This window comes from Musca autumnalis, unplaced genomic scaffold (genome assembly GCF_047663935.1).
Source record: "Musca autumnalis isolate F117 unplaced genomic scaffold, ASM4766393v1 scaffold_1, whole genome shotgun sequence".
NCBI classification, from domain to species: domain Eukaryota; kingdom Metazoa; phylum Arthropoda; class Insecta; order Diptera; family Muscidae; genus Musca; species Musca autumnalis.
The window spans coordinates 113,410,625-113,430,841 of NW_027411644.1; the positions used below are offsets into that span (position 1 = coordinate 113,410,625).

The 20,217-nt window shown below is 35.9% G+C and overlaps 1 protein-coding gene across 9 annotated transcripts in view; it reads right to left on the reverse strand.

Moving 5' to 3' along the window:
• Nucleotides 1-20,217, reverse strand: part of Sulf1 (Extracellular sulfatase Sulf1) — a 426,412-nt gene that overhangs the window by 27,789 nt on the left and 378,406 nt on the right. For all 9 annotated transcript variants that reach the window (XM_073988582.1, XM_073988620.1, XM_073988566.1 and 6 more), the window contains one exon: nt 17,868-17,905. The gene's annotated coding sequence lies outside the window, so the exon portion shown is untranslated. The remainder of the gene's footprint in view (nt 1-17,867; nt 17,906-20,217) is intronic.

Genomic DNA, 20,217 nt, shown 5'->3' on the forward strand with positions numbered 1-20,217 from the left:
GGTACCTCCCCCACAAAATTTTTAAGAAATCGTGAAATTATTTTTTTTTTGTGAACGTTTTGTTTAAAAAACGTTTGCAATAATATGATTTTTACTGTCATCTCGGAAATGGAATATCGCGGTCAACCCAATTTTTCAAAAATATATAATTATAGATAATATCCTTAATTTTAGTAAGCGTGACTACAAAAACGCTTTTAACCCGGGCTCCAATAGGTGGGAAAGCGCGATCAATCCCACATTTTCGAATACAGTACAACACCGATAATGTGCATTGATCACTAAAACGACGGGTCAACAATGCGGTTCGAAAATTTAGAGGGATCAATATTTAACTGATAAATTGTAAATAGATTACAAAGGCTTACACGGAAATCCAAAACGACGGGCCAGCAACGCGGAACCGGGTCAGCTAGTATATAATAAAAATCTACCCATGAAAAAATATTTAATCAAAAATCCACGCTAGAGGGGCTCACGTTTGTTGCAGAATATTGGCTAAAAGAGTTTGATGTCGCTTAAGAATATCTTAAAAATTTATGTTCTCAACAACTTTTCTCTTATACCTCGTATAAGCATCCAAAAGTTGTTTAAACTTGCATCCTCCAAGTAAAAGTAGTCTGTCTGAAAAGATACAAACAAAAATAAAATAACAAACTAAAACAACTAAGTGCTGCATTTGAAAGTCTTCCCTTTTTTGGACAAGGATGTGGCAACAACAACTATTTTGTTCTTATTGTTGCTATTATTTGCAGACACATACATAAACTTAAAAAATCTAAAGCGTTCTCTTCTTGTTTTTGTTTGTCTTCCTAAAGCAACGTGAATCGTTGCAACATGTTGCATTGTAAAGTAAGTTTTGTTCTGTTTTTTTTTTGGCTCTTCGTCGTCATCATCTTGTAAAGGAACCAAAGAAGTTCCAAAACTAGTTTTCCAGCTTTTTTGCTGGTTTTGTTGTAAGTGGACATATACAACGAAAACATGTTTTGCTGTAATAAAACAAGACTGGCAAGAAAAAAAGGCAGGAGCAGCCTCCACTAGAAGAAACATGAGGTTTGGTGGACCTATCAAAATGGATGGGTTTAAACTTTAGAGAAAACAAATAGAAGAAAAATATGGAAAAGCGACTGCAACAGGAACTAGCCAGCCACTAGCATCTTGTCTATAGATTACATGATCGAAGATGCCGTTGGTCCATTTGGCTGCACAAGATGACCATAACAATTATAGGAACAAGAAATACTCTGATCATTTGAAAGCAGCATTGATTGCCAACTTGCGGCGAGGGTGGTATGAAGATAAGAATGTAATGGAAGGTGAAGAAAAGGATAAGAACATTAAAAGTTCACATTCGGGCTTTAGCCTCTACCTCTTCTTTATGACATTGAAACAATCCGAGCTGATTTTTTCAGAAGCAAATGTATTTTGGTAAATGTATTTTGAATGTATTTAAATGTATTTTGAAAAGTGGATCCGAAGTTATTCATAAATAATTATTAAACTATTAGAGGATTTAAACTGACTTGTATACAAAAAATAAACAAACTCAAAATTTCACTTTTTTGCAAAAGTTTTAATTGGCTCAAACCCGTATTGCACTTTCATGTGCTACCGGTTATGGACCTCACTAAGTCTTGGACTGCAGAAGACATGTGCCTCATGTCTGCTACGTTTTTAATACAATTTCAATGTCTGCTGCGGATATCAATGTTTGTTTGTGGCATTTGCTACCGGCCAAAATTGGGAGCCGTCTGTCATTTTATTTTACTTTTTTCGGGAAATTAGTCAAAAACCTTTGGGATGGAAGAACTGAAAGCAAGAAAAAAAAAACAAAAGTTGAAACACCACCACCAAGAACCCCGAATACATAAACAACCATCCAAACATACATGATTTTTTGATTTCATTCATGATTGTTAATCGTTTTTTTTTTGTTTCTTAGTTTCTTTGCTACCAGACGGGTAGTGGATGCCGCTTAACTGAAACTGCAACAGGAATATGCCACCATATTTTAAAGCATCTTTTCGATCATTATGATTTTTATGTTTTTGTTGGATTTTGTTGCTTCCTTTATAGTGGCTGTTGCTGTTGTTGTGGCTGCCCTGACCATTTTAGGTAGTTGTCTAAAAGTTATGACCGCAAGTTAGTGCATCTATCCGGTTGCCAATTGTAGTTTTTATGGCCAATCTTACATTTATGGTCAAGTTTTACGATGGTGTGGCGGCATAGAGTCAATGGCATGAATTGACTGACTATTTGAAAGGAAGCGTCGGTTGCCATGTGGAAGAGGCCAATTTTTTCTATGCAATGTCTGATGTTTTTCTTTATTTTAATTATGAACATCAATGCCAAAAATATTCTTAAAAATTCACGCCTTAAAAGGCCATTGGCCCCCAGACAAATATTCTCAAAAATCCACGCCTTAAATGGCCAATGGTCACTTGAAAAATATTCTCAAAAATCCACGCCTTAAATGGCCAAAGGTCACTTGAAAATTATTCTCAAAACACCTTATATGGCCAAAGGTCACTTGAAAAATATTCTCAAAAATCCAGGCCTTAAATGGCCAATGGTCACTTAAAAAATATTCTCAAAAAATCACGCCTTTAATGGCCAATGGCCACATGAAAACTATTCTCAAAATCCACGCCTTAAAAATATTCTCAAAAATTCACGCCTTAAATGGCCCCTAGAAAAATATTCTCAAAAATCCACGCCTTAAATGGCCAATGGTGACTTGAAAAATATTCCCAAAAATCCACGCCTTAAATGGCCCCTAGAAAAATATTCTCAAAAATCCACGCCTTAAATGGCTCCTAGAAAAATATTCTCAAAATCCACACCTTATATAGCCAGTGGCCCCTAGAAAAATATTCCCAAAAAAAGACGTCTTAAATGAAAAATATTCGCCAAAGGTCACATGAAAAATATTCTCAAAAATAGACGCCTTAAATGGCCAATGGTGACTTGAAAAATATTCCCAAAAATCCACGCCTTAAATGGCCAAAGGTCACTTGAAAATTATTCCCAAAACACCTTATATGGCCAAAGGTCACTTGAAAAATATTCTCAAAAATCCAGGCCTTAAATGGCCAATGGTCACTTAAAAAATATTCTCAAAAAATCACGCCTTTAATGGCCAATGGCCACATGAAAACTATTCTCAGAATCCACGCCTTAAAAATATTCTCAAAAATCCACGCCTTACATGGCCAATAGTCACTTTAAAAATATTCCCAAAAATCCACGCCTTAAATGGCCAATGGTCACTTAAAAAATATTCTCAAAAATTCACGCCTTAAATGGCCAATGGTGACTTGAAAAATATTCCCAAAAATCCACGCCTTAAATGGCCCCTAGAAAAATATTCTCAAAAATCCACGCCTTAAATGGCTCCTAGAAAAATATTCTCAAAATCCACACCTTATATGGCCAGTGGCCCCTAGAAAAATATTCCCAAAAAAAGACGTCTTAAATGAAAAATATTCGCCAAAGGTCACATGAAAAATATTCTCAAAAATAGACGCCTTAAATGGCCAATGGTGACTTGAAAAATATTCCCAAAAATCCACGCCTTAAATGGCCAAAGGTCACTTGAAAATTATTCCCAAAACACCTTATATGGCCAAAGGTCACTTGAAAAATATTCTCAAAAATCCAGGTCTTAAATGGCCAATGGTCACTTAAAAAATATTCTCAAAAAATCACGCCTTTAATGGCCAATGGCCACATGAAAACTATTCTCAGAATCCACGCCTTAAAAATATTCTCAAAAATCCACGCCTTAAATGGCCCCTAGAAAAATATTCTCAAAAATCCACGCCTTACATGGCCAATAGTCACTTTAAAAATATTCTCAAAAATCCACGCCTTAAACGGCCAATGGTCACTTAAAAAATATTCTCAAAAATCCACGCCTTAAATGGCCAATGGTCACTTGAAAAAATTTTTCAACAATAAACGCCGTAAATAGCCAATGGTCACTTTAAAAATATTCTCAAAAATCCATGCCTTAAATTGTCAATGGCTCATGGATTTTTTTCCTATAAAATCCGTAATAACCAATTTGAGATCAAAGACTAAACATTTTCTTTTTATGAAAATTCTCATTTTGTATTGTAATTCACTTCTCTTTTTATTATTCGAACAAATTGAAAAATTTATCAAACAAAAGACTTGAACTGCCTGGTTGCCTTGTCTTCATTAGACATAAACAAGCTAGTCGGAATGTTTATGAACTCCTCTGTGTAATGATGCTCGTTGTCCTAATAAAGACCTAAATTTGAATTATGTTGAGACAGCATTTCTATTGAAACTTTAATAGAGAGAAAAATAGTAAAGTTTTGTTTGCTAAGCCTTTTTGTTAGTAATTTTGAAAATCCCATTCCCACTCATAATGAAAGAAAACCAACAATTTCAACATAAGCTACAAACAAAAAGAATGAACACAAATACTAGCCAACTAAAAGGAACGGACCGTAATAATAACAATAGTTGGGAAATTACTTGGAAATTGTTGTTCATATCTTTCGAAGGATTTTAAAGTCATTAAATGTCATTGTGAAGTCTTAACGAATTTGACAAAAACTTAGAAATTTGATGGCCTCTTTACTACTGAGTTCGAAAACAATCTTAAAAGCTAAATTGGTTTACATAAAGTTATAAACATTTCTTAGGATAGATAGTTTGGTAATAGAAAGATACAAAATAATGAGAGATTTTAAATAAAGTTTTATAAAGGATTATCGGAGAATACTTTAATGAATATTATTTGGATTACTAACTAAAAGTTTGAATATTTAAGGTTGTGGTTTTAAAACAACATCACAATTTTTCAGCAGTGCCTTTAGTTATCTCAGTGTCAGCCATGTACAACAACTCCGTTTCTTTTCGTTGAGCTAGAAATATAATCAGACAACACATTTTGAATTAAGAGAAGCTTCCTCCACATGTCCATTGTGAGATGTTCGTGAGATAAATTATACTATATATGTATATGCAATGTTTGGACCTATGGCAGTCTCTCCTTTCTATTAATGTCCCGCCAGCTATTTTATATGGTGCACCGCACGAATTTTTGAGCTTTCGGACCATTATGTGCGGAAGTATGGACAAAAATATATAGTTGTAAACAAGACCACAAGGAGTTCGTATCTTCTGTAAAAATTCAAAAACGACTCTCAAACAGCTTTTAAAGTGCAGCGATTTTTTTAGTTTTAAGGGGTGGAGGAGTTTACTGATAAAGACCTTTTTGCAACATTATATTCTTTTTGAAGAAAATATTATGATTTATAACGATTAGGCCAAATCGGATGCACAATTTGTAAATTATTGAGCTCATCAGTATGAATTTCCCCTGAAATTCCGTCCCAATCCACATGGACCGCAATGGTCTTAGAGTGAACCCGGAGATTTCGATTTCGAGTCACCAGTTTCGGATGGAGTTGCATTAAAACTTTCTCGCGAAGCTTAATACCTCGTTACAATCCTGGACCATAGCATGACATGGAAAACGAAATAGATGGGCAGACGAAGAAAGGTCTTATTGCACTCTACTCCTGCAAGACCACCATTGACAAAAGTTGAGGACCCATACCACAAGTCATACGCTGGTTGTTGTAATCGTGGTTCGGCCCACCCTAACCTAAGGTGGACAGGCACTTGTGTGTAATCCGCCGAAACAAAGCACACAAGCATTCTTCAGGCTGTGATGCTGGATTTCCATCCTCTGGATATCCTTGTCCAGTTTTAAACTGAGAGTTCGGCTTTCAGACTCCGAGACTCAGCAACGTTGTGAATTTTACAGTTTGGACAGGCGATGGCCTTAAATTTAATGAATATTCAACTTGAATCCGGGCGACTGTAATCGCACAAGCATATCTTTCAGATTTGACATTTGGGCTGAAGGTAATTCTAATCTGGGCGGTCTGGCAATATGTGTAAACAGATAGATCCAGGGTGGAGGAAGGCACTAGCGTCGGTGTCTAATGTAAGACTCCACTAACCACTAAAGTGTGATTCTATAGACCCTTTCCAGAAGAAAGGGTGCTTCTACTGAACCTTTAAAGAGGAAAGGGTGCTTCTATTGACCCTTATGTTGACCCTTTACTGAGGAAAGGGTGCTTCTACAGAACCTTTAAAGAGGAAAGAGTGTTCCTATTGTCCCTTTCCAGAGAAAAGAGTGTTCTACGGACCATTTGCACAGGAAAGGGTGCTTCAATTGACCCTCTCCACAGGATAGGGTGCTTCTATTGACCCTTTCCACAGGAAAGGGTGCTTTTATTTACCCTTTCCACAAGAAAGGGTGCTTATATGGACCCTTTCCAGAGGAAAGGGTGCTTCTATTGACACTTTCCACAGGAAAGGGTGCTTCTATTAAGCCTTTCGATAGGAAAAGGTGCTTCTATTGACCCCTTCCACAGGAAAAGGTGCATCTATTGACCCTTTCCACAGGGAAGGGTGCTTCAATTGACCCTTTCCACAGGAAAGGTTGCTTCTATTGACCCTTTCCACAGGAAAAGGTGCTTCTATTGACCCTTTCCAGAGGAAAGCCTGCTTCTATTGACCCTTTCCAGAGGAAAGTGTGCTTTTATTGACCCTTTCCAGAGGAAAGGTTGTTTCTATTGAACATTTCCAGAGGAAAGGGTGCTTCAATTGACCTTTTCCACAGGGAAGGGTGCTTCTATTGACCCTTCCTAGAGGAAAGTGTGTTTTTATTGACCCTTTCCACAGGAAAGGTTGCTTCTATTGACCCTTCCTAGAGGAAAGGCTGCTTCTACTGACCCTTTCCACAGGAAAGGTTGCTTTTATTGACCCTTTCCACAGGAAAAGGTGCTTCTATTGACCCTTTCCAGAGGAAAGGCTGCTTCTATTGACCCTTTCCAGAGGAAAGTGTGCTTTTACTGACCCTTTCCAGAGGAAAGGTTGTTTCTATTGAACATTTCCAGAGGAAAGGGTGCTTCATACTGGATCAAAGGTCTCCAAGTAATGTTGTCAGTGTTTTTGGTAATTCTTATCTGAAAACTAAAACTCTCAGTGAAAGTTATAGCTTAATTAGAAAAAGACTGCAACTACGTTAAGCCTATCATAGCCAGTGATACTGCTGCTATTTTTTGGCCGCACAACACACAAGAAAGCTAATCCAAAACTCATTTTTCATTTCAGTTGTTGTTGAGTTTTTTCTTTTTGTCGAAAAAAGAAAACTATGCAGCAGCAGCAATTTATCTCAATCACATCGCAAAGCGTTGAAAAAGCCAATTATCTTTCAGCCTGAAAATGGGTGCAACAAAAAATTGGAAATGAAGGAAAAGCCAATTCATCCAAAGTAATTAGCCATTAAATGATGCATGATGTGAGATTTGCGTGGTATTTAGGACCACCACCAGACACTCGGAGAAGCTAGCCAGCATCGTCATTATGGTCATCATTAAATGTCATTTTATTATCACAACAAAACGTCAATGATGATAGTTAATGATGGATCCATTATGTCTGTCTGTATGTCCCTATCTATCTCTCTGCATAAAAATAATATTAATCTTATGATAGGTTTGAGCGAGCTGTATTTTTTGTTTTTTTTTCGCCATTTGGAAGCGTTGATTGTTGGTTATTATTTTAATATGACCAGTTGACTGGTTGCTTGGCAAATGACCAATCGTTCAGATCGCCTCTATAAATGCCAGAGAAATAAAAAAGGCCGATAATGTTTTTTGCTTTCACGTGGGCAATTCAATGCAGAGAAGATGAAGATAAACAAATATGGAAATACATATTATGGTTATACTATGATATACATTCAACATTCGGATACATCAGCCATCCTTCGTGCCAAATAGCAAAAGTTGACTGTCTGAAATGTAGACTAATTTTAGCATTTAAATGGGATTTCAGTAACATGAAGTTCAATTAAACAAATCATTTCTTAAGAGGATTGTGATTAATACGTATATGAGTGAGACAGTGGTAAGAAAATGAAAAGGGAAAGCACAATTATTTAATCAAGCGTCTAACTCTACAACAGGCCCCAAAATTGCCTGTAAAAGTCTTGGAAAAGTCTATTAAGACTGAAAGTTATGTCTACCAAGAGACAAGAAGTTTATTTGATTATGGAAATTCATTTTAAAACGTTCTCGTACGATAGGGTAACTTAACGATGCCCTTTGTTACAAGAGGTTTTGTAGATAAGTTCGTTTTTATAACCTTCGTTTGAAAACATTGGGTTTTTGAAATCACCTCCTACCCACTGTCTAACAATTGCATGCGTTAAAGTGTTAATAACACTTATCAAATGCGATGCAATGCACCAGTCATGGTAATACATTTTTTTTGCTCTCTTGATGGACTTAAAATTGTTGATATTGCCAAGAAGAAGTTTTTCCACTTCAATTTAGTTAAAATTCTTATCAAAATGCCAACGCGTGGCATGTCAGTTTTCTTCGCTTGCAATTTAAAATAAAATTACTTTAAATAAATTGGACAGTTTGCAGACAAGTCATCTTGCATGATGCCATGCAACAACAATGCAATAATTGTTGTATTAAATATTTCAAGTAAAGACCATTAACTCTTAGCGTCTTGGCAATATCCGGGCAACAGATGTTTTGCAAGAAATAAAGACAAAAACTAAAAGTGAAGAGTAGATGAAGCCATTTTCACTATAATCTGTAAATATGAGTCCAATTGTCAGTTTTAATCATGGCGTTAATAAATCATAATAATTACTTGCAATTTTTTTTTGTTGTTTTTTGGTTGGCAATTGAAGTCCGAGACAAATGCCAACTCTATTTGCAATGACACAGCATGGAATTGGCTGGTAAAATATGGAAAGGATGCACTACAGTGGTTAGGGGCTGAGAAGAACCGAATGTGGATTAAAAAAAATATTTTTAAGAATACCAACAAACGTGGATTTAAAAAAATATATTTTTAACAATACCAACAAGCGTGGATTTAAAAAAACATATTTTTTAAGAATACCAACAAACGTGGATTTTTTAAAAAAATATTTTTTACGAATACCAACAAACGTGGATTTTTAAAAAATATTTATTAAGAAGACCAACAAACGTGGATTTTTTAAAAATATTTTTTTAGGAATACCAACAAACGTGGATTTAAAAAAAATATTTTTTAAGAATGCCATCAAACTTGGATTTTTTAAAAATATTTTTTAAGAATACCAACAAACGTGGATTGTTTTAAAAAATATTTTTTAAGAATACCATCAAACGTGGATTTTTTAAAATATTTTTTAAGAATACCAACAAACGTGTATTTAAAAAAAACTTGTTTTAAATATACCAACAAACGTGGATTTTTTAATTTTTTTTTCTAGGTTTAAAAATTTTTTTTTAATATTAAAATATAGTTTTTTGTCTAAACCAACCCTAACCACTGTGCGACTCCAAAAGTAAAAAGCTGATCTTCATTACAGGAGTTTTGATTCCACCAACTTAAATGGATTGCCAGACAGAAATGAACTCAACTGGATGGAAAAGAAGTTTGCACTGATAGCTGCTGATTACTACTAATTGACTAAATGGTATGAGAGCGTGGGTTGGATTTTGGTATGTGTCACAGTAAAAGTTAATGAATGTTAAGTTAATTGCCAATCTAAGAAACATCAGTCATTCAATTCTCAGTGAAATTGATGCTATGCTTTTACAACTTAAAAATTAACTACTATTCACAATATCCTGAACTTTGTTCACAAGACATTTGTCTTAATTTAATTCATGTCGAAATTTCCATTCGACATCCTTCTAATTGTTTAGCGTAATTTGCAAAAGGAAAAACGGAATCACCATCATTAACATTGACTATTGTGTGAAATCAAAGTTCATTTAATAGCGAGCGACTACAGTTTTTATTGTTGCTATTACGTCGACAATGAACATTTTAAGTTTCGATATTAGTTGGCTGACTGAATGACTGACTGACTAGCTGGCTGCCTGGTGGTTTCAAGGTTAAATGCGAAGCCAAAATAAACTAAAAGTTTGTATGACAAGGAATGAAAGTTATTTCCCCCAATTTTCTCTTATCCATTTTAACGCGGCATTTTTCTTCATTCATACGCTCCGTTTAGCCGTGAAAATATAGCAATGCAAACAGACAAAAGGTCAAAAGGAAAATTGGTGAAAACAAATGTCGAAAAGAGAGACGAAGATAGAGGTGTTAGTCAGGAATGTTGTTGGCTGGTTGTTTGGTTTGGAATGGTGACAATTGTTGGTTGTGTATTGTAGAGCTGAATGTGCGTCAAGTTCAAGTAGGAAACAACTAATGTTCAACATTGACTTTCAAAATACAGTCGGACCTCGATTATCCGTGATGGTCGGGACCGGAGGCATTACGGATAATCGATTTTTCCGGATAATGGAGGCAATGCTTTTATGCAGTTTTTGAACATATTTTTAAGTAAAAATGGCATAGTATTGTACAATAATATGCAAATCTGCAATTTTTATTAAATTTGTTAAGATAATTCACCAAATTTTAGAAGGATACATAATATCATCATCAGATTCATCGGAATTGACTATGTCCTATGGTTTTTGTGATACCATAAAACACGAATTGTGTAATACGGGAGAATTTTCAGTTTTCGTTTGCCAACCTTTTGTTTGATTAATTAAATTAATTGGAAAGTGTGATTTTACTCCCCGGTAATGAAGTTTATAACGAAAAATAGAGGAAATGGGAAATAGTCCAACATTTCTTTTCTATCACGGATAATGGAGGTTCCCGGATAATCGATTCACGGATAATCGAGGTTTAACTGTATAGCCAAAAATACCTTTCGATACACTTGAGACTATTTTAATGAAAGAACATATTTTTGACCATCCAACGTGTATTTTTAAAAAGAAAATATTTTTTACTATCCAACGTGGATTTTTAAAAAGAAAATATTTTAGAACATCCAACGTGGATTTTTAAAAGAAAATATTTTAGAACATTCAACATGGATTTTTAAAAAGAAAATATTTTAGAACATCGACGTGGATTTTTAAAAGAAAATATTTTAGAACATCCAACATGGATTTTTAAAAGAAAATATTTTAGAACATCCAACGTGGATTTTTAAAACAAAAAAAATTGTATTTATTTCGTTGGGTTACAAACGAAATGAAAAACTTAACATAATCTTCATGTTATGGTGGAGGGTATAAAAATCCATGGGGGTTACAAAAAGATAAGTAAAGCAAGGCCTCAGTGTACATGTGTATTTTGAAATTAAATCACCATTTACCTCATTGCGTTAAATGACTTTGATTGAAGGCCGCGATATATCTTTTTGCAACGAACATAGCATTGACCTTTTATGTTCACCCTCGAAGGTATAAAAAATATGGCGTGTATTTTTAGCCTTAAAAGCATTTACAGTTAAACTTTACACCCAAACAAAGCCAACAGCCACCAAATAGACTTCAAAGGGAAATCTTCTTAGGCAATTATCAAATGAATTTAATTTTAATTCCGTGAATAATTATAAAATTTGGCTGTATCTGACAACCAGGTGTTAGACCAACATCACTGTTTATTATAAAAACGTCTAAATTTTTGTATAGTTACTAGTGAGGGGAAATGAATGTACGCATCCTTAGAAATGAGAAAAAATGATACTTAACGTTTAAATACTTCTCCGACTTTCAAAAAAAGTGCTAGCCGATTATTTTTAGTGCAATTATAAGGAACCTCCTTCTTGAAGCAGATTTTATAGTATAGTTCACGCACGAACTAGTTGAATCAAACGATTCACTGCATAGAAAAAGTTTTGGAGTTAGTAGTAGCAGCACATAGTACGACTGAGAGGTTTAATTATTGCAGAATGGTTGTGATGATTTTCACAACTTTGGAAGCGAACATTGCGGACGTGTCAACCATTAATATTTTGTTTTTCTAATCTTTGTAACGAATTTCAATATGCTCCTAAAATCCAAAGAGTCGTATTAGTGAAACCAGTATAAGCTTTCTTTAATCCTCCAACCATTGGAGGTTCAATTCAATCTATAAAATTGCCTATTCCATGTTTTTTTTTCAAATATTTCAATTGCTTTTGTTTTAGTTTAAAGTTAAGAAACCGACTTAAAAACGTTGATTTGTTTGAGGATGGTAGGGTTATACGAGACTACGTGGGTGTCCTTGGCATGACGAAATAAAACTTTATTAATAATATGGAATTAAACCAAAACAACAAAAAGTTAAAGTATTTTTTCACACACCAACAACAATGCAATTGTCGTAACAAACAAAAATTCTCTAAAAGTGGCATTTCCCACATTGCTATGGGAGAGGAAAATAAAACTTTTGCATGATGAACATGCAAAGTGGCAGAGTGGAAATAAGGATTAAAGTTTTAAAATTTGAATTGAGTTATGTGCTGCCGATAAAAACAAAAAAAAAAAAACAAACAACATGTGTTTTAACTATGGAACGAAAGTTTAGGAAATGTGCATTCTATGGACCGAACTCCACGAGCGAAATTAATAATCCCAGTGAATTATGAGGAATTTCATAGTGGATCATCTTTTAAATAAACTTTTTAGCCTAGAGGTTTTCGTACGGAAGACCGTATGGTGATTTTATGCCACATTAGAAGGTATTCTTGTGGAAGACCAGACATTTTTAATAGAGAATATTTTAGTGACCTTAGGTCTTCATATACTAAGTAATCTTACAGAAGACCGTTAGGTCTTCTTATAAAGGACTACTAAGACTTCTTATGCAAGTCCATTAGGACTTCTTATAGAAGACCGTTGGGTCTTCTTAAAAAATACCATTAGGTCTTCTTATAAAAGACAATTAGAACATCTTATAGAAAACCATTAGGTCCTCTTATAGAAGAAGACAATTAGGTCTTCTTATTGAAGAAGATGATTAGATTTTCTTATAGTATTCCTATAGAAAACCATCAGGACTTTTTCTTATAGAAGACCGTCAAGCATTCTTATCATCTACTTTTTTTTTTGTAGAAGACCATCTGGTCTTCTTACAGAAGGCCAACAGGCCTTCTTATAGAAGACCATCAGGTCTTCCATCAGGTCTGATTATTGCAGACCACCAGGCCTTCTTATAGAAGACCATAATACCTCCTTATGTGGTATTCTTATAGAAGACCATTCGGAATTCTAAAAGAAGTCCATATGACTTCTTATTGAAGACCATATCATTAGGTCTTTTTTAGAGGAAGACCATTAGGACTTCGTATGAAGGAAGAAGGCCATAATGTCTACTTATAGAAGACCATCAGGGCTTCTTAAGGAACACCATCTGGTCTTCATATAGAGGACCAACCGGCCTTCTTGTAAAATATCATCTATAGAAGATCATATTGTTTTTTTACAGAAGACCTGTAGTACGATTCTCTAACAAATTTTTTGAGTTACCGACAAAAATTGCTAAAATTAAAATGCTTATAATTTTGGTAATTAACGATATTTTCCGGTAAGTTAGCGACGAATAAAAGGAGTCGTAAAGTTCTACCGATAGCAAGAGTGTTGTCAACTTTAATTTCAACTTTTCATTCATAATGTTGCAGTTTAATTTTAACGATTTTTGTCGGTAACTCAAAAAATGAGTAAAAGAATCGTACTACTGATGGTTCCCTATAAGAAGACCATCAGATCTTCCTAATACCATCAAGTCTTCTTACAGAAGACCATCAGGTCCTTTTATAGAAGACCATCAGCCCCTCTTATAGAAGACCATCAGGTCTTCTTATAGAATAACATCAGGTCTTCTTATAGAACACCGTCAGGTCCTCTTATAGAAGCCCATCTATAATACTTGTACCACACACATCCCAGGCGGGACAAGGGAGACTTCTCTCATATCAATGACTGCACCCCGATTCATATTAGCTCAATAATATGGGACCTACAGTTTATCGCCGAGTCTGAACGGCATGTCTTAAGACACCACTTGTAGAGAAGCTTTACATGCCTGAAATACTCAGGAAATGCCGCCAATTCTACTGAGGGGTATTTTGCCACCGTTAACAATTTGATGTTACATGGCAGGGGAATCGAAAACACGACCTTCTGCGTGCAAGGCGGGTGTGCATACCATTGCACGCACGGACGTCTACAAAGACGCCCTTTAGGTCCTCTATAAAGACGCTCTATAGGTCGTCTATAAAGAGGCCCTTTAGGTCGTCTTTTATAGAGCGTCTTTATAGAGGACCTAAAGGGCGTCTATAAAGACGCAATTTAGATCGTCCATAAAGACGCTCTTTAAGTCGTCTTAAGACATGCTGTTCAGACTCGGCGATAAACTGTAGGTCCCATATTATTGAGCTAATATGAATCGGGGTGTATCTATAAAGACGCCCTTTAGGTAGTCTATAAAGACGCCCTTTAGGTCGTCTATAAAGACGCCCTTTAGGTCGTCTATAAAGAGGCCCTTTAGGTCGTCTATAAAGACGCAATTTAGATCGTCGTCTATAAAGACGCCCTTTAGGTCGTCTATAAAGACGCCCATTAGGTCGTCTATAAAGACGCCCTTTAGGTTGTCTATAAAGACGCCCTTTAGGTCGTCTGAAAAGACGCCATTTAGGTCGTCTGTAAAGAAGCCCTTTAGGTTGTCTATAAAGACGCCCTTTGGGTCGTCTATAAAGAAGCCCTTTGGGTCGTCTATAAAGACGCCCTTTGGGTCGTCTATAAAGACGCCCTTTGGGTCGTCTATAAAGACGCCCTTTGGGTCGTCTATAAAGACGCCCTTTGGCTCGTGTATAAAGACGCTATTAGGTTGTCTATAAAGACGCTATTAGGTCGTCTATAAAGACGCTCTTTAGGTCCTCTATAAAGACGCCCTTTAGGTCCTCTATAAAGACGCAATTTAGATCGTCCATAAAGACGCTCTTTAAGTCGTCTATAAAGACTCCCTTTAGGTCGTCTATAAAGACGCCCTTTAGGTCGTCTATAAAGATGCCCTTTAAGTCGTCTATAAAGACGTTTTTTAGGTCGTCGATAAAGACGCCCTTTAGGACGTCTATAAAGACGCCCTTTAGGTCGTCTATAAAGACGCCCTTTAGGTCGTCTATAAAGACGCCCTTTAGGTCGTCTATAAAGACGCCCTTTAGGTCGTCTATAAAGACGCCCTTTAGTTCGTCTATAAAGACGCCCTTTAGGTCGTCTATAAAGACGCCCTTTAGGTCGTCTATAAAGACGCCCTTTAGGTCGTCTGAAAAGACGCCATTTAGGTCGTCTGTAAAGAAGCCCTTTAGGTTGTCTATAAAGACGCCCTTTAGGTCGTCTGTAAAGACGCCCTTTGGGTCGTCTATAAAGACGCCCTTTGGGTCGTCTATAAAGACGCCCTTTGGGTCGTCTATAAAGACGCCCTTTGGGTCGTCTATAAAGACGCCCTTTGGGTCGTCTATAAAGACGCCCTTTGGGTCGTCTATAAAGACGCCCTTTGGGTCGTCTATAAAGACGCCCTTTGGGTCGTCTATAAAGACGCCCTTTGGGTCGTCTATAAAGACGCCCTTTGGGTCGTCTATAAAGACGCCCTTTGGTTCGTCTATAAAGACGCCCTTTAGGTTGTCTATAAAGACGCTATTAGATTGTCTATAAAGACGCTATTAGGTCGTCTATAAAGACGCTCTTTAGGTCCTCTATAAAGATGCAATTTAGATCGACCATAAAGACGCTCTTTAAGTCGTCTATAAAGACGCCCTTTAGGTCGTCTATAAAGACGCCCTTTAGGTCGTCTATAAAGACGCCCTTTAGGTCGTCTATAAAGACGCCCTTCAGGTCGTCTATAAAGATGCCCTTTAAGTCGTCTATAAAGACGCTTTTTAGGTCGTCGATAAAGACGCCCTTTAGGTCGTCTATAAAGACGCCCTTTAGGTCGTCTATAAAGACGCCCTTTAGGTCGTCTATAAAGACGCCCTTTAGGTCGTCTATAAAGACGCCCTTTAGGTCGTCTATAAAGACGCCCTTTAGGTCGTCTATAAAGACGCCCTTTAGGTCGTCTATAAAGACGCCCTTTAGGTCGTCTATAAAGACGCCCTTTAGGTCGTCTATAAAGACGCCCTTTAGGTCGTCTATAAAGACGCCCTTTAGGTCGTCTATAAAGACGCCCTTCAGGTCGTCTATAAAGATGCCCTTTAAGTCGTCTATAAAGACGCTTTTTAGGTCGTCGATAAAGACGCCCTTTAGGACGTCTATAAAGACGCCCTTTAGGTCGTCTATAAAGACGCCCTTTAGGTCGTCTATAAAGACGCCCTTTAGGACGTCTATAAAGACGCCCTTTAGGTCGTCTATAAAGACGCCCTTTAGGTCGTCTATAAAGACGCCCTTTAGGTCGTCTATAAAGACGCCCTTTAGGTCGTCTATAAAGACGCCCTTTAGGTCGTCTATAAAGACGCCCTTTAGGTCGTCTATAAAGACGCCCTTTAGGTCGTCTATAAAGACGCCCTTTAGGTCGTCTATAAAGACGCCCTTTAGGTCGTCTGAAAAGACGCCATTTAGGTCGTCTGTAAAGAAGCCCTTTAGGTTGTCTATAAAGACGCCCTTTAGGTCGTCTGTAAAGACGCCCTTTGGGTCGTCTAAAAAGACGCCCTTTGGGTCGTCTATAAGGACGCCCTTTAGGTTGTCTATAAAGACGCTATTAGGTCGTCTATAAAGACGCCCTTTACGTCCTCAATAAAAACGCCCTTTAGGTCGTTTATAAAGACGCCCTTTATGTCGTCTATAAAGATGCCCTTTAGGTCGTCTATAAATACGCTTAGGTCGTCTATAAAGACGCTTAGGTCGTTTATAAAGACGCTTAGGTCGTCTATAAAGACGCTTAGGTCGTTTATAAAGACGATTTTATGGAAGTCTAGAAACACGCCCTTATGGTTGTCAAAAAGGAGCCCTTTGACCAACATAAAGATGCCCATACGCTAGTTAAAACATGTTCTTAAACTCCAATTTGCTTTTTTATCTTTAAATACTCCCATTTGGCTTCCTACTAAGTCGCCCTACATCTCATCTGTAACCATACTCTATGAAAATTACGTCTTTAAAAGTTACATTATGGCCTTCCATACCACAAAAAATTAAGGCACATGACCCAAGGTCATTTGGCCTTATTAATGAAAGTTAACTAAACCTTAGTAGGATCATTATCAGAAAATGTTGTCCATTTTATTATTTAATTAAGAGTCACTTCTTTTAATTTTTATTAATTTAAAGTTTTTGGCAAACAAATTTTGTGTCAACAATGGAAACTCATTTAAACACAAACTTTTAGCTATAAAGCTTGTCCTTTTACATACATACATATATGTTCCATACCATAGCTTTGTGTCATGTTGACTTAAGATATTTATTTAATCTCTTACATTGACAAATATCTAAAATATCCTCAAAGAATAGATTTTCTGCTATTATTTTATAAAAATTCTGAAGAAGATGGAGAGGGAGCACAAACAGAGAAGAACATAGCAAGCAAGGGGAAAAGGATATTTACCAAAAGGATTTTCTGTATAAATGCCACTTGATGTACCAACATTCTAGCATTGAATGACCATGGTAATGACACAAAATTCGTATTAAATAACTTTAGTCCAGTCATCGTTGTTGCTGTTCTTCATGTTAATTATGGTCATGAGTAAGAGAAGGTAAAATATCTGATTTCTCCTCGTTCACATTCCATGGAAATTCTGAAGTGTTTCAACGTCGTTGTTGTAATATGGTCATGACTAATTTGTGATGGTACATACTTAACATTTTGTTAATTAACTTTACCACAGAATGTTTAAAGAAAATGTTGTAATAAAATATTGATGACCTCAGACTGAAGGTGAGATTGTACAGTTATTCGTAATTGTTAACCTAATTAAAATGAGAAAATATATATTTTGTTATTTTATTTATTCTTACCTTTATTTTCAGATTAATTAAATGAAGATGTATGACACCTGAAAGAGATAAAATTGATTATAAATATATATTCAAGAGCTAGGGTTTAAGGGATTACTAATTTTAATTTAAAAAAAAAAAAAAATAAAACAAGAGAAGAATCTTTGTAGACCACTAGAAGAGGATCTTTAAGCGTTATCTATACGCAGGAAAAAAAATATGATTGATCCAACAATATTTGAAGGGCAAAATATATGTATTGTAAAGATATTGTTAAATTTCGTATATAGTATTGTGCCTCCAACAATCGTTTTTGTCAATTCCAGCTAATTGTTTGCGTTTTATAAAGATTGTTCATTTGGTACAAGGTTTTAAACCCTAGTTGATGGAAAATTTTCAAAATGATCTCCAATGGTGTTTTAAATTATACGAGGGGCCTTATAATGAAAACGCGAATATTTACCATCAAAAATAATTTTATTGTTTTCTTAAGTAGTCTCTAGCATGATTTATACACGTTTTCATGCGCTCAAACCAATTGTTCAAGCACTTTTTCTACTCCGATTGATACACTTCCAGTACATGGTTTTTGAACGCTTCAACAGCGTCTTCTGGCGACGAAAATCGTTGAACACGCCTTTTTTCTTGATGCGCGGAAATCAAATGAAGTCATTGGGTTCCAAGTCAGGACTGTATGGCGGAAGACCCATTAATTCCAAGTTTTGTCCGGTCAAAAAGGCGCTGCTTTGTAGCGATGTGTGAGAGCTCACATTGTCATGGTGGACAATGATTCGTCTTCTCTTGTTCGTTTTTCGAATTTATACATTGCTCAAGCGGTATAGTCGCCACATTGTCAGTTTTGCCGTGTGCTTCTTCCATGAACATCTTTCGTTAGATTTGGCTCGCCTTCGAAGGCCCACCAGTGTGATTGCTGTTTTGTTCCGGGCTCATACGCCTAGATCCAAGATTCGTCTGTAACGATCTTATAAACGTCGCACAGTGGTTCAGAATCGTTTTTTCTGGCCTAAACTCTGTATCTTTTGAACGGATAGAGATATTTTCATGAATTTCATAATAGAGGTATTTTCATTCTTTTGTTCAGCAGATAATACTTAATCTTGCCTATGCATCAAAAATGAACGAAGTAGTTGTTGCATAGGAATTCAAGGTCAAAGTTTTGAGTTTTTTTACTCAAAATATGAATGTTTTTATTAGGGTTTTCATTTGTTCCAATCTATTCAAAAGTGTCAAACATCAATAAACAAACGAAAAAGCATACATAAAATTGCAACAACTTTTTGGAAATTATTTTTTGTAAAAAAACGTTTAACATTTTTTTTCAAATTTATATTCTTTGGTTTTCAAAAAAACCATAAAAACTCATATAAAAACTGACATATTTTAAATGTCCATTTTAGTAAAAAAAAAAAACTATAATTAATATTGTAAACGGTTTCGAAAGCACAATTTTTTACCCATGTAATTTCAATAAATTTAACAAAGTGTTTAACGGACGGAACATATCTGGTACAAAATATATATATGGGCTGAAAGAGGACACCCTCAGGTATCATTCTGCGAAAACGAAATTTGTTTCTATGCTGTTCCCTAAAAGTTCTAGTCCACTAAATTTGGAATTTCACTAAAATTTAGAACACGAGAAAAAAATAAAATAGCTCACTTCGTGTAAAAGCTAATTTAGAAAGGCAACAACCATATCTGTTTTTTTACAGTGTTTTATTATACCCTCCACCATATGGAGGGTATAATTAAATTTGTCATTCCGTTTGTAACACATCGAAATATTCGTCGGAGACCCTATAAAGTATATATATTATTGATCAGCATAAAATTCTATGTCGATTTGACCATGTCCGTCTGTCCGTCCGTCCGTCCGTCCGTCTGTCTGTCTGTCTGTTGAAATCAAGATACAGCTCGCAATTTTAAAGATAGAGAGTCAAAATTTGGTACAGAAGTTTTTATTACTTGCAGGATGGTTGGTATTGAAAATGGGATATATCGGTCCACGTTTTGATATAGCCCCCATAGAACGGTACCTCCCGATTTTCGGTATTTTTAAGGTTTTAGCTTCATTATCCTACAAAAATGGCTGAAATTTGGTACGTAGTCTTCTTTAAGGGTATAAAACCTTCCCCCAGAATTTTGTCGGTATCGGTCCACACCTTCATATAGCCCCCATAGAAGGATACCTCCCGATTTTCGGTATTTTTAGGGCTTTAGCTTCATTATCCTACCAAAATGGCTGAAATTTGGTACATAGTCTTCTTTGGGGGTATAAAACTTTCCCCCAGAATTTTGTCGGTATCGGTCTACACCTTCATATAGCCCCCATAGAACGGTACCTCCCGAT